Genomic DNA, 15454 nt, shown 5'->3' with positions numbered 1-15454 from the left:
TTTTGGTATCCTGGAGCATTCAAAGTTCCTTTCACTGGAACCAAAGGACCAAGTCCAACTCCTGAAAAACAACCCCACACCATAATTCCTCCTCCACCAAATTTCACACTTGGCACAATGCAGTCTGAAATGTAGTGTTCTCTTGGCAACCTCCAAACCCGGACGGGTCCATCAGATTGCCAGATGGAAAAGCGTGATTCATCAGTCCAGAGAAGGCGTCTCCACTGCTCTAGAGTCCAGTGGCGACGTGCTTTACACCACTGCATCCCACACTTTGCAATGGACTTGGTGATGTATGGCTTAGGTAGAGCTGCCCGGCCATGGGAACCCATTCAATGAAGCTCTCTGTGTACTGTACGTGGGCTAATTGGAAGGTCACGTGAAGTTTGGAGCTCTGTAGCAACTGACTATGCAGAAAGTCTTTGCACTATGCGCTTCAGCATCCGCTGACCCCTCTCTGTCAGTTTACGTGGCCTACCACTTGGTGGCTGAGTTGCTGTTGTTCCCAAACTCTTCACTTTCTTATAATAAAGTTGATTTTGGAATATTTAGGAGCGAGGAAATTTCACGACTGGATTTGTTGCACAGGTAGCATCCTATGACAGTTCCACGCTGGAAATCACTGAGAGCGGCCCAGTCTTTCACAAATGTTTGTAGAAACAGTCTCCATGCCTAAGTGCTTGATTTTATACACCGGGCCAAGTGATTAGGGCACCTGATTCTCATCACTTGGATGGGTGGCCAAATACACTATATTGTCAAAAGTATTTACATACTTTTAATACACTTACACTTTACAATACTTTATTAACTGCACAATTGGCATCCTCCCATGTAGTTCAAACCTACTTCCTGCTCCCATGTGTACAGCACTTTCTAGGTAATGTACGATATAAACATTTAGTAACACACCAGCAGGGGTGCTAAAAAAAAATCTAAATCTGGATTTTGATTTATTCTGATTCTAGTTTTCGGGAATAACGTTATTATCATTATCAGTGATACTGTTTCTTTTATTAATTTGTGGTTTTACTTTTTCAAAGTATTATATTTGTAATACAGTACAAAACAATAGATTTGTAAATGTCGATTCTAAGAATTATAAAGCTGGGATCGGGAGGGAGTTGCTCTTTTTCCTTTTATTAGCTTAACATTCTTGGATTTTTGTAAATAAAATATTAGGAATATATTTTTTAAAATACGTTTTATACACTGTATGTATAAGTCGTACGTCCGCAGCCAAGACAAGCTATTATAATCTGCAACCTGTAATGAAAAAGTTTTATGAAATGTATATACCAAATAATATATTACGAGAATAGTTTTGAATAAGGAATCGATTCTAAATCGAATGTTCACCCCAAAAATCAAAATCAAATCAGATCGAATCGCCCAAAGATTCCCACCCACACTGGTGTCTTCACTTCCTAGTTAACTTCATAGTTTACATGTATTTATGGACATAATTTGACATGTCCCCTGCACTTTTTCAAAAGGCAGTTTTTGTCCCCTGCATGTTTTAATGTCAAAAAATAATGTAACCCTATTGAATGGAGGCAAGTCAAACGCTTGTGGCAGGCGGAAAACAACTGTTCGGATTAAAACCTTCAGACCGCCCACAAGCTCATTGATTGGCTTTATAGGGCTGCCTGTCACTACTTGATTGGTAACGGAAAACACGATCGGTCCACGCATGTGCGAAGACTTCGTAACTTCCGTCAAATTGTTCTACGGCAGTTTTGATCCCGTCATTCCAGGTGCTGTGATTTTCTCTTTTGTAATCTTTATTTGAATAACAATATCATATGAAAGATTACATACAAAACAAAACAAATGTTACTTAAGAACACAGTATTTATTTTGAAACCATACAGAAACCTGAACTCAGCAGCCTTAAATGGCAAAGAAATAAATATTTTATGCATGCCATTTTTTACATTAAATACAATACTAATCATTTAAAAGTCTAGTTTTTGTTACACTACAGATATAGATTGAAGTTACAGTAAGTGCGTTGTTTAAAAAAACAACATTTAAAAAGTAAAAATGATTGAAAATGTGGCGATAATACTCCCTACATTTTTAAAATGTACCCCATTTTTCCATGTTTGTATTCTTGTTCCCTTTTACTCCCAGGAAATGATGATGACATACATGTGTACCCTATGAATTGACATTCAAGGTTAGATATTTCTTTCTTCCTAAATTTGTAACAAAAAGAAATAGAGCAAAATCAAATGTCCTTTACTCGAGAGGATGTGTACTGGCTAATGCACCAAACACTTGGGCAGTTATTCATGAAGCACACAACTCTTTGTCTATACTCGACACAGGAGGTGGAGGACACGTTCGGTAATTGAAAAGTCATTTGTTTATTTTCAGGGCAGCTCAAGAGATCAGAGTGAAGTGTCCTTAGCGCTCGATAGTATGCTTCTTGTGCAGGTTGGTACACTAAATGAACGTTTCCCATCAGTGCAGGACTGTTTGGTAATCTTGCAGATAGCGGTCATCTGTTTTAGGAGCGACAAACACACATTAAAGCGCAGCCTCACAACAACAAGAATGAATTAACAACATACAAAGGGACGACAGGGAAATAGTCCAATGTCTTTCTGCTGTGTCTAAACCGCATGGTTTAGAATGGCAGGTGGTTATGCTCTCACGAACAGGTGTGGTAAATCAGGTTCATCACAATGATGTTTAATGCGTAAAAGTCTTTCCAGGCAACCTTTCAACCAAACAGACAAATACTAAGTAATGTGTGAATTTACACTACACAAAATGGGAAAAAAACAACCTTTATAGGTACAGTAGTATCTCGGTTTTTGTTAATAATCTCAGGGCATTCAATCGGTCGCAACTGGACTGTATGGTTTGTCTAAGAAGACGTGTTGCCTCTCATCAGAGTAGGCTTCATCAGTTCGTGCTTAGATTGATCAGATCTAGTCTTAAACTTAGATTGGTCAGATCTACTCAAAATGTTGATAGGTCAGATCTAGTCTTAAACTTAGATTGGCCAAAGCTACTCAAAATGTTGATAGGTCAGATCTAGTCTTAAACTTAGATTGGTCAGAGAACCTTGATTGGTCAGATCTAGTCTTAATCTTAGATTGGTCAGATCTACTCTTAAAACTTGGATAGGTCAGATCTAGTCTTAGACTTAGATTGGTCAGATTTTGACAAGTGGCTGGTGCCAAAACTCAAAATATTTACACTCCAATACCAGAAGGGTTGCGCCCTATCGTAGTGAGAAAAACGACTGTTTTAATTTAATGTAAACGAGCAATCCCAAGTGTCAATGCCAATGACAGTCGTTGAAGTGGAATTTCCCCTCGTTAGCATTGAGGTATGAGGTCCTTTTCCGCCGCAGGAACTTTTCCACTTACTCGGGTAAGTAAAGTTCCCCACCAAAAACTACCCAGGTAGAATAAGGCACCGTTTACACTAAGCCGGATAAGGTTATCCAGGGTAAATCACACCTAACCTTATCCGAGTCCACACATAACAATGCCACCGTTTAAGACCCCCGCCCCACCTCCGTCCGCCGGCGCAACGCGACCTAGCCCGCATGCGCGGAAAATGCGCACGTCATAGTCAACTCCAGTGTTGCTTTGTGTGCAAGTTCTTAAATTTAACTTATCTGAACAATATCCAGTGTTGTGGTATTACAATTAACAGGAATCCAGATGAATCCAGGTTTTTTAAAGATAATAATATAGTTTAACATGTAGAAACAATACAAAATTGTTTAGCTAGACTTTCCATAGCAGTGTGGTGCATTCAGTGATACTCTGGAAACATGGACTCTTGTTGACTTTTGATTGGATTAATACTGTAACTTCATTTGGCTCTACGGTAGTTTATTTTTCAGCTGTACACAGCGTGTGTTTAATCGTACTAAAACCGAGACATATTTTTATTGAAAATGTTGGCATAAATTAAACCAAAAAAACAGGAGTGTATAAAAACCGAGGCACGACTGTATTAATGTCCCAATCAGGTGGAGAAACTGAGGTGAACACTTAAGGAGATAACATAGCAGGTTGATTTATGGGCTACAACTGGGACCACCCCACTCATCATGTCCACATCAAAAGATGAATGTTTATTCATAGCAAAAGGGTGCAGTGAAGGCAACATCACACACTTTGATGTTCCCATTTATTATGAGCTCAACACACACAGAACATAGTAGGACAAGCGCTATAATGACATACACAGTAAGAACAATTTAATACAATAATCTCGCAACATTAAAACGAGACAATATTTTTTGTTTAAAAACGGGCAGATTGTTGTTTTTTTCAAAATAGAAACATATTCGTTTGGCCGTGAGCGAGGGATCGGAATTCGCACATTAGATGCTTTACGCACATTACTAACCCAGAGCTAGAAAACTGAGCTAGCCTCAGCATGAGTCGTTGCTAAAATTAGGGAGTATTTTCTCTGAAGTGCTGTCATTGTGCACTTGCTTGTATCAAAAAACTCATACTGGGAGAACCTTGTCGTCAGTTAATCATCTTTCTGCAGTTGGACAGTCTCTTTCGCATTTTAATTTTTCTGTTGTAAATTTAAATTCTAAATAACAAAAATATTTTATGGTAATTTTGATCAGAAACACCTTCCTTTCTTTCACGGAGCAAGTGAACCTAACATTTAAAAATTATGCTGTGAATGAATTGGCATTAAAAGACAAAGAAAGGGTAGCAATAAATATATCCTATTTTCTTCCTACTCCTTTTCACACATGTTCAACAGTACAAATGTAAACACTTTGTCATTTAATGTAACTTGCTAAACATGTCTAAAACAAATAAATCATAAACATCAATAACTGTGAGAGATATACAAATCCATTATTTGTGTGTTCTTTTCTGTGATATTTAGCTATGAATTTTTAGCTTTTTTGAATTTAATAGTGTTTCCTCATCTTCTTTAACAAAGTGCTGGGACTTGCAGCTTTCTTTGGCCCCACCATAGCTTAATTTTCAGCTGTACTCCAAAAAAAATTCCCACAGAAAATGAGGCTCCAGTGTGTGATTCTTGTGTTTGTGATTCTACGCTGGTAAACAAACAAGTTTGTTACGTGCAATGTTTGGCCCTTCGATAACCAAATACTAGAGGTGGGAATCGTTAAGCAACTCACGATTTAAACGGATTCAGATTATTGAGGTGATGACTCGATTCAGAACTGATTCTCGATTAAACATGATTCTCCATTCAACCAGATTCTCACAATGTATGCTTTGGTATAGTAATTATAACTAGAAAATTCCCGTGGAAATTTTAATGGGCCCTGGACCTCATGCCGGGGGTCACCGGACGCCGTTGTACTTTTAAGATGGTGCCGAGTGTCTGACTTCGGGAGATTTAGATGTAACTGTACAAAAAGAGCTTCAGAGCTAGCCTAAAACATTAGCATGGGCACATTAAAATGCTAACACTTAGCATGTGTGCTGACGGTGGCATGTTAACAGTTAGCATGTCTCACATATCAAGTAAAATGGCTGTAAGGTGTATAGCTGTGGAAATAGAAACACAATTAAAAATGTGATTAAAAACTTAGCATGCTTAAGTTAGCTTGCTAGCATGCTACCGTTTTCATGCCAACAGTTAACAAGTGTCACATACCAAGTTATATGACACTGGGGTAAACGGTAGCAACATTCGGTCAAAAAGTTAGCATGCTAATGTTAGCATGATAGCAAGTGAACGTTAGCATGCTAACAGTTAGCTTGTGTCACATAGCAAGTTATATGTCTCTATGGCAGACCTGAGCAAATTAAGGCCCGGGGGCCACATGCGGCCCGTTAAGCTTTTCAATCTGGCCCGCCGGACATTCCCAAATAATTTTTTTAGTTTTTTGAGATTGAAACTGTAGCCGCCATTATGATGTGCAGTGATGTTTTCTAACGACCGTAAGTCTTGAACTATAGAAAGTATTTCAATGGTTGGAATCTGTTCTTATGGATGATATACCAGTTACTATGGTAATCTAATCAGTTATTATGGTAATCTAATTAGTTACTATGGTCATCTATTTAGTTAATATGGTCATCTACGTCACAGCAGCTCAGACGAGGCACCAAGCAGTGTGGGCGGGAAGCGTTTCCACAGACATGGAAGGAGATTTTCACAACAAAGTTCTAACTTAGTGATATATCAGATATATCATATTGTAGGTGGGTTTATTTTGTACCCTTCGTGTTCCTATTTCACTGTTTGTTGCATTTTTGTTGCGTTTCACTTGATTGTAAAATATGTCGATCGAAAGGGTGTGTGACGTTCATATTTTGTCAATATTCAGTGTTTTATCGTTCATAGAAATTTTTTAAATTCCATTATGTTTTTTAAGGTGGTCTGTCATAACGTTTTTAGCATTCAATCAGACATTATTGTGAGGTTTTGAATAAGTGTTCTTAAAAATAGATGTACCGGCCCCCAGACAATTTTTTTTCTGTAAATGTGGCCCCCGAATCAAAATAATTGCCCGGGCCTGCTCTAAAGTGTGTGGCGGGGAACTAGAGAAAAAAGTGTACAATTAGCTCAAAAAGTTAGCACTTTAATGTTAGCATGCTAGCAGTTAACAAGTGTTACATACCGAGTTATATGACTCTAAGCTAAACGGTTGCAAGGATAGCTAAAAAAAGCTAGCACTTTAATGTTAGCATGCTAACATGGTAACGTAAACATGCATACAGTTAGTATGTTTCAAATACCAAGTTATATGACTGTAAGGTGTATGGCTGTGGAATTATAGAAAAAAAGTGTACAATTTGAAGAAAAAAAAAGTTTCAAATTGATTAAATACATTTCATTGCAGCGGGCCCATAATAAAACATTTTCAAAATGGATTACAGGTTACAAAACTTTTTTTTTGGTTGATGACGTTTACGTGCAGCGAGTGAGCATGGAGATGGCCTAAAAACGTATTCTTAAAAAGGTAATCTTAATGAAAAAAAAGACTTACATTTTTAAAAAGTATGAATCTATTTAAATTTGGAATAAACAAGACTTGCAATTCAAATGTAAATTGATTTTTTTGAGTACTCTGGGGAACTTTTTACCTAAATCAGCGTTGAAAACCGAACCATACGAACCGAGGCACTGCTGTACTTTAAATCCTACATTTTATATGCATTAATTATGTGATATTTCAACATACTTTTAAGGATTGTACATTGTTGCTTCTGTATTTTACAATAAATGTTAATAAGAATAGCTCTTGCCGTGCAGAGCTTTCAATTCAGGGTCATAGGATGTTTTTGGACTGCCTTGTTTTCATGGTGGAGCAGAAGTGAGGGATCTAGGTCAGATGCAAATGTCTTCCTTGCAATAATTTCAGCATGTGTTAATCCATCTGGAGTCCGCCGCAGAATAATATGCACAAGCCTTGCTAGCATGTGCCGACATTCAAAAGTCGGCAACGACGTGGTTCAGAGCTAAAAACAAAAAATGGTAAAATTTGTTTCTGTGAGTAACATTTATGATCAGAGCTCTGCATTAACTATACCATCAAACGTTGACGTGTTACATGAAAACTAGTCAAAGTGGCCTATTTGTTAGAGCTGCAGGGAATCATGTCCGCCGCCCATGTAAGGCATGAAATATTAATTAAACACGACTTTGGGTCGTGGTCACACATGTCACGTCAGATTTCAGAGAAACAACCCCAGACCGAGCACGCGGCCTCATCTAATTACGGAAAAGTTGTTGAGGCGTTGGCGCTTCTGCTTGGTATCCGTGCGTGGTACCCGCCCAAGAAACAACAGGCTGTCGGAAACCTGCACCCATCACTGCCCGGGAGGCCGAAACCTGTGCGGTCCTTGCAAACTGCGAAATGAGGCCGTCTGTACAAATTACCTTGAACATCATTTACATGAGCGAAAGGATGAGGAAATGGCGCCGTGCAGAAATGCTTTGTGATGCTTAGCGCTCATCCAATCCACCGTGATGTCACATGACTGTTTGTGGTCTTATCTTATACAGGTACATGCACAAGTTCTGGGCCATGTTAAACACTATTAAGCATTTTTTCCTTCTGAGACTGAGCTTGGTAAGTAAACTCTGCCTTCGGGGAGGTCAGTGGAGAAAATACTGTCTAATTCTTCTTGTTTCTCTTGTATTGGCAGGCCAGGTAGAGACTATCCCAGCTGACTTTAGTCGAGAGGACTGTACTGGTCTCAAATCAACCACTGGGAACATTATAGCAGGGGTTTCTAAACCATTTCCAGCGAGATACAGACACATGGAAGGATGCAGGGGCCACTTTGATACATTTCTTGGTTGACTAATACTCAAACCAATACAATGTAAGTTAAGTTAAAGTGCCAATGATTGTCACACACACACACTAGGTGTGGCGAAATTATTCTCTGCATTTGACCCATCACCCTTGACCACCCCCTGGGAGGTGAGTGGTGATTTAACCCCCAATTCCAACCCTTGATGCTGAGTGCCAAGCAGGGAGGTAATGGGTTCCATTTTTATAGTCTTTGGTATGACTCGGCCGGGGTTTGAACTCACGACCTACCGATCTCAGGGCGGACACTCTAACCACTAGGCCACTGAGTAGGACAATCAATATATGCTGAACTATCTGAACAAAAAGTCCATACTTTAGCTTTGTGTTATAGGTCGCCATCTCTACTTAAATTAGGAAATGATGAGTATGATATGCGGTACAATTAGGATGAGAAGGATATTCTGTGTATGTATGCATATGATTATGTAAAGATCCATCCATCCATCCATCCATTTTCCTCCACTTATCCGAGGTCGGGTCGCTGGGGCAGCAGCCTAAGCAGAGAAGCCCAGTCTTCCCTCTCTCGAACCACTTCGTCCAGTTCCTCCCGGGGGATCCCGAGGCGTTCCCAGGCCAGCCGGGAGACGTAGTCTTCCCAACGTGTCCTGGGTCTTCCCCGTGGCCTCCTACCGGTCGGACGTGCCCTAAACACCTCCCTAGGGAGGCATTCGGGTGGCATCCTGACCAGATGCCCGAACCACCTCATCTGGCTCCTCTCGATGTGGAGGAGCAGCGGCTTTACTTTAAATTCCTCCCGGATGGCAGAGCTTCTCACCCTATCTCTAAGGGAGAGACCCGCCACCCTGCTGAGGAAACTCATTTCGGCCGCTTGTACCCGTGATCTTGTCCTTTTGGTCATAACCCAAAACTCATGACCATAGGTGAGGATGGGAACGTAGATCGACCGGTACATTGAGAGCTTTGTCTTCCGGCTCAGCTCCTTCTTCACCACAACAGATTTATACAGTATTCGCATTACTGAAGACGCCGCACCGATCCGCCTGTCGATCTCACGATCCACTCTTCCCTCACTCGTGAACAAGACTCCGAGGTACTTGAACTCCTCCACTTGGGGCAAGATCTCTTCCCCAACTCGGAGATGGCACTCCACCCTTTTCCAGGCGAGAACCATGGACTCGGACTTGGAGGTGCTGATTCTCATTCCAGTCGCTTCACACTCGGCTGCGAACCGATCCAGTGAGAGCTGAAGATCTTGGCCAGAAAAATCCACCTGGACCACATCATCTGCAAAAAAGCAGAGACCTAATCCTGCAGCTACCGATCCGGAACACCTCAACGACCTGACTGCACCTATAAATTTTGTCTGGAATTTTGTATGAATAGGATATTTTATTCTATTATTATTGTGTAGTTCTTCTATTAGATTTTTTAAAATATTTACTAAAGTTGTAATATTTGTCATTCACTTAAATGATTGTTATTTTCATTTAAAAAAAGAAGCAACGTCAAGGAACAAGATTTTGTGAAACCATCGCAATAATGTTGTCACAAGCTGACTGTGTTGCTTGCAACATGACCCCAGGATGCAGAGACAGGATACAGCCTGCAGGTAAGATCTTTTTTTTTTTTTAGAACAAAAACAAAAACTAGTGAGTGCACGCAAAGCAAACACCTGTCTCAATAAAAAAAAGCCAATGTGGTGAAGAAGTGGCAAGAAATTAAATCAAAACAGGAAGTGGAAACAAGAAAACAAGTGTGCTGGAACAGAAATAACACAAAGCGAAGAACAATAGTCAAAAAACATGACTTGCCTATGACTTTAAAAAAAGTCATAGGCAAGTTTGTCCTGGGAGCCATTTGCAGCCCACAGATTACCGTATTTTCCGGACTATAGGGTGCACCGGATTATAAGGAGCAAAGCTGATAATTGGTCTATTTAGAAATTGTTATTATTTTTTCATATATATTATAGGGCGCATTAAAGGAATCATATTTTATTGAATTTTTTTCTAAATTTAAAACATTCCCTTGTGGTCTACATAACATGTAATGGGGGTTCTTTGGTCAAAATGTTGCATAGATTATGTTTTACAGATCATATTCAAGCCGCTTTCTGACAGTCGCTTCCGGATGCGCCGTTTTTTGTGGGCGGTCTTATTTACGTGGCTCACCTTTGGTGGCGTCTTCTCCCCGCCATCTTTGTTGTAGCGGTGTACCGTGCAAGAACGGGAGTGAAAGAAGTGTCCTAAGATGGAGCTACCTGTTTTAATGACATTGAGACTTTACTTCAATCAATAACAGAGCAGCATCTCCTCATCCGGAAACAACAACACCGGAAATGTGTCTCGTGAAAAAACGTCCGACCGGAACTTCTAATAACTAAAGTTCCTTGGGTGAATAATGTAAACTCACTACACCAGTATGTTTTAGCGCTTTCATGGCGAGTTTACTGACAGATATAAGTAAGAACTTTACACTACTTTATATTAGAAATGGCAACAGCGGAGGATGAATGTCCCATAACAAGAAGATAGAGAAAAAGAAGAAGCTTATAAACTATGGTGTCAACACGGACTACAAAGGCGGACGCACAATTTTTGAGGATTTATGCAGATCCCAAATACAGATCAGCAGGTACCAGAAGGTAAGAAAAGTTGCTTTTGCATAATATTGCGAAACAAAACGCCACATAATATGTCTTACCTTATACACACACCATACTCATGTTGAAGCACATCAAGCAGTGCGGCTTCTCAGCTTACCAAACTCGTAATAAAACATTTTGATATATTTTTGAGCACCGTGTGTAATGTTCTATATTTTCAATGGAACATATAAAATGTTGGTGTTGTTTACTTGAGTCATATTGCCGTCATAGTGCAGCCTACACTTATCTCTTATGTTTGACTGCCATCTACTGTCACACTTATCATTACACTGTGTACCAAATAAAATAGCTTTGAGGTGGGTAAGCTCAACCAAACTTATTTCGTACATTAGGCGCACTGTCGAGTTTTGAGAAAAAAAGTCGGGAAAATACGGTAGTTTTTTTTATAGCCCATGGCACATTTTAAAAACACTTTTACTGAAAAAAGTGCACAAAAAGTGTAATAAAAGAGCAAACAGGTGAATTGATGATGGAACTCCTGATGATGACAACACATGTCTTTGAGTAAGCAAATGTCTTTTTTTATTTTTGTTGTACCTGTTTGTTATGAAATTAAAACATGGCTTTACTAGTATTAAGAGTTGAGTAACTAATGTTGTATTTGTGTGAATAGGGAGCAGATATACTTCTTCCAGCTACTTTTCATTTATGAGTTATTTTATTGTTGTATACATAATTTTTGTTTAATATTGGGTGAATGAAATAAAAATACAAATGGAAATGGAAATAACTTAATGGGAACATTTTTAACATTGACACTAATAACACAAGGCTGATATTCAAGCAAAAAAAACCTCTAAATATTAGTTTTAAAAATGAAAAAAATATCAAAATGTCGCCGCATTTGATATCGGTGTGGAACATTTTTGAACACTGCTACATAGACAATCATTGAAACTCATATTTACACCTTTAAGCAATTTCAAGTGTCCACAGTTCTTATATTAGCACTTTGTGTTACATTTCTTGTATCTATGAAAAACACTTTTAAAAAAAAAAATAGTTTGATTTGATTTATAATATTTAGGTCTCCCAAAAGGTAGCTCTGATGAAAAAATTCCGACTTAATAAGTTCCTCCATGCTCTCCGACAGAAAGTGGGTCTCAAAAAAGCGCATATACGCTTTATACACACAAATGTGGAATTGTCCGAAGTAATAGAATGAATAAAAATATCATAAAAGGAAACAATATTGAGTAGGACAGAGGGGAACAAGCGTTAGCAATACTAGCATAGCTAGCATGTTAGTTGCAAATGCGCTAACATTATAGTCACATTTTACCCGCGACATCGTGCTAGCTAGGTTAGAATATTTGCTGAAGGAAAGCAAAATGATCAAACTTACATATCCTGTGTTGCTAACTGGTGGATAGTTGGCAGCAGAGGTGGGCAGAGTGGTTAAAAAATTGTACTCAAGTAAGAGTAGCGTTAATTTAGAGTAGTGACTGTGTGACTCAAGTCAGAGTAAATAGCAGTCATCCGTATATTTTACTTGAGTAATTAGTAAAAAAAAACTACTCAAGAACAGAGTAACTGGTGAGTAACAGTTTACAGGGGCTAACAGGGCTAATGTTAGCATAATGTTAGCTAAAACATAAAATAAAAACATTTACAACTTAATGGAACACGTTTTCTTTAGTTGGAAGTGGAATTCTTGGAGGCTGAAATGTGTACATTGCTTCTTACTTGGATTGGTGAGCTGGAACAAGTCTCTCTAACAAGCCAAATATTTATTGAGACAAAGATTATTTATGTATTTAATATCTGTTTGCTTACTATGGTATATTATTTATTTGTTCACTGTTCTGTTACAGAGAACAAGGACATTGGATAACATTGCTATGGTATGAAAAGGGGTAGGATTAAATATGCTCTGCTTCTTCCTACTCCTTTTCGGGCGTGCTGTAATGAAACAACTGGAATTGTGTGATGCATTACATTGTATCGTATGAATGTTCGGAATGAACTGAAACTGAACTGAACTGAACGGTCTTTGCCAGCAATAAATAAATAGATTATGAATATAATAAAATGATGAATGTAGCCATCGGAATGAAACTCGATGCAACAAAGTAAAATTAGCGTTTCTTCTTTGCAAAAAAGACAAAAAAAGTAATAACTCCATAATGTAGGATAGGAGTTTGAAAAAAATCTGTTGATTAGGATAGTCTTTCTTGTCCTTGGATATCAGTAATTGATTGTGTTTCCATTCCAAGGCTTTTCTTCTGTACAACAAAGTGCATTTTCTGTTTAAATTCCACTTTAAAAAAAACAAAAAACTTGCACACACGCTTGTTGATTACTTCATCGATATTTGCTGCTCCACTTCAAAATACAATAAACCAAAGTCACAACCTTGAGGAGCGATTCTGAAAAAACAGCTCATAACAGTTGTATTGATCTTGTAGTTTTTGCTTACAGATGGTCTCTTTTCTACTTTAAATTTTAAAAATGTTCAAGCATAAAATTAGCAAAACAAACTAAAAATATCAATACTACACTAGGAGATCAAATGAATCAGATCACGCTGTTCGGTATCGTGGCCACTGATAGACTCAGCTTGAACTCGCATTACTACATTGGATTAAAAGAGTGTAATGGTGACTAAAGGGTGTTATTTCATGTCGAGACGGCTCTCATGATGTTCAAAAAAATAATTAGAAGGTATTGAATAGGTCTTTTATGTACCAGCCAAAAAAGATTTGCTTAACAATCGGAAAATGATTCATATGGCCCCGATCGTAGCGCTTTACCTGACACATAAAACATGACAAATTTGGGAATCAAATTGCACTATCCACTTTAGCTGCCATACGGCTGTACAGTGTTGATTGTCTTGAAATGTGTTTTGTGGGAATTCCGACTTTGACCACAGCATCAGTTGCTATGTGGATCACCACATTCTACAGAGAGCCTACTGACCAACTCCATCTCTGTCTGGACTGGAGCCTGCAGAGAGTGGTGAGGACGGCGGAAAAGATCATCAGGACTCCTCTTCCTACTATCTGGAAGATCGCAAAAAGCCGCTGCCTGACCAGGACTCAGAAAATCAGTAGAGACTCCTCCCACCCCCACCAAGGACTGTTTTCACTGCTGGACTCTGGAAAGAGGTTCCGCAGCCTCCGTAGCAGAACCTCCAGGTTCTGTAACAGCATCTTCCCTCAGGCCATAAAACTCTTTAACGCATCATAATAATCCGCTCAATTCCCCCCAAAAACGGATTAACTCGCAGGCATATAAAGACAATATAACATACATCCATATGCAAAAGTGCAATATATTTATCTGTACAGTAATCTATCTATTTATATCTGCACCTTCTTTTGTAAATGCAAACACTCGGCACCTTATTGCTCTTTCATCCTGCACTACCACAAGCTAATGCAACAACATTTTGTCTTATCTGTAAAGTTCAAATTTGAATGAAAATAAAGGAAGTCTTAGTCTAAGAGTGGTACTTTCCATCGTTTTCAGCAGACTGCGTTTCAAAATGATGAACCATCTACCTTCCTCTGACGAGAGACCCACCCAGGAATGGGACTTAATCAATTCATTTATCGCGGTCATGTCCGGAACCAATTAACAGCGATAAACGAGTGATTACAGTAGTCCTGAATACAGCGCATTACAGCCATGGCCAACAATTTTGGGAACTTCAATAAATGTATTTTAATGAATTTAGATAAAAAACAAGTAAGACAAAAAATACTATCAATTGCAGCACAAAATATAGTTCACTTTCAAACATTTTTTTTCTAAAAGAAATGAAATGAGTCAACATATGTGCTAGTCTCAACAGTGTTAAGTACATTGAGGATGTGTAAAATAACGGTTTGTATTGGAACTGCATATTTGAGCACCCCCTGCTGGTCTTTAATACAATGTTCCTTATTCACTGCATATAAATACAAATAATTGTACAGTTTCTCATGGAAGCTGTATTTGTACAGCACGCTGATCTATTACCATGAATTGATTAACGTGGACCCCGACTTAAACAAGTTGAAAAACTTATTCGGGTGTTACCATTTAGTGGTCAATTGCAGGGGCGCCGAAAAGAGGGGGTAAAGGAGACTGATTGTAGGGGCCCATGATGGAGGGGGGCCCAGAGAGGCCCCTAATGATGATGAAATTATAATACAGGGGGCCCTGTAAAGATTCTTTTCATGGGGCCCAAAATCCCTAGCGGCGCCCCTGGTCAATTGTACGGAATATGTACTGTACTGTGCAATCTAATAATGAAAGTCTCAATCAATCAATCAATAGTAACCCTAACAATATATGCACCATGCACAGCAAACACGGTATCAACAAGGACGACTGCGTATCTTCTAGCAGGACAAGCCGGATGAGAGTTGGTGGTACAGTGAGGTCGACGTGGGCGTGATGTCAGACAGACGACAGGGAGGATGGGCAGACGGACTCACACTGGCGGCAGATTCCCCCGGGGCCTCTGCTGATTGGCACTGATCACAAGGTCCTAGCAAGGTGCCATTTGGAGTGAGAGTGTAAACAAGGTC

At 39.1% G+C, this 15454-nt stretch overlaps 1 protein-coding gene across 2 annotated transcripts in view; it reads right to left on the bottom strand.

Moving 5' to 3' along the window:
* Positions 1-2375: 2375 nt before the first annotated feature.
* Positions 2376-15454, bottom strand: part of me1 (malic enzyme 1, NADP(+)-dependent, cytosolic) — a 194088-nt gene continuing 181009 nt past the window's right edge. The window contains exon 15 of one of the 2 annotated variants that reach the window (XM_062063613.1): positions 2376-2510. The gene's annotated coding sequence lies outside the window, so the exon portion shown is untranslated. Of the gene's footprint in view, positions 2511-15274; positions 15415-15454 lie in introns of those variants that run through there. The other variant, XM_062063615.1, reaches the window with a different exon arrangement.

Source organism: Entelurus aequoreus, linkage group LG11 (genome assembly GCF_033978785.1).
Source record: "Entelurus aequoreus isolate RoL-2023_Sb linkage group LG11, RoL_Eaeq_v1.1, whole genome shotgun sequence".
NCBI classification, from domain to species: domain Eukaryota; kingdom Metazoa; phylum Chordata; class Actinopteri; order Syngnathiformes; family Syngnathidae; genus Entelurus; species Entelurus aequoreus.
The sequence above is the reverse complement of the archived record's forward strand: the minus strand, read 5'-3'. Positions and strand labels throughout refer to the sequence as shown.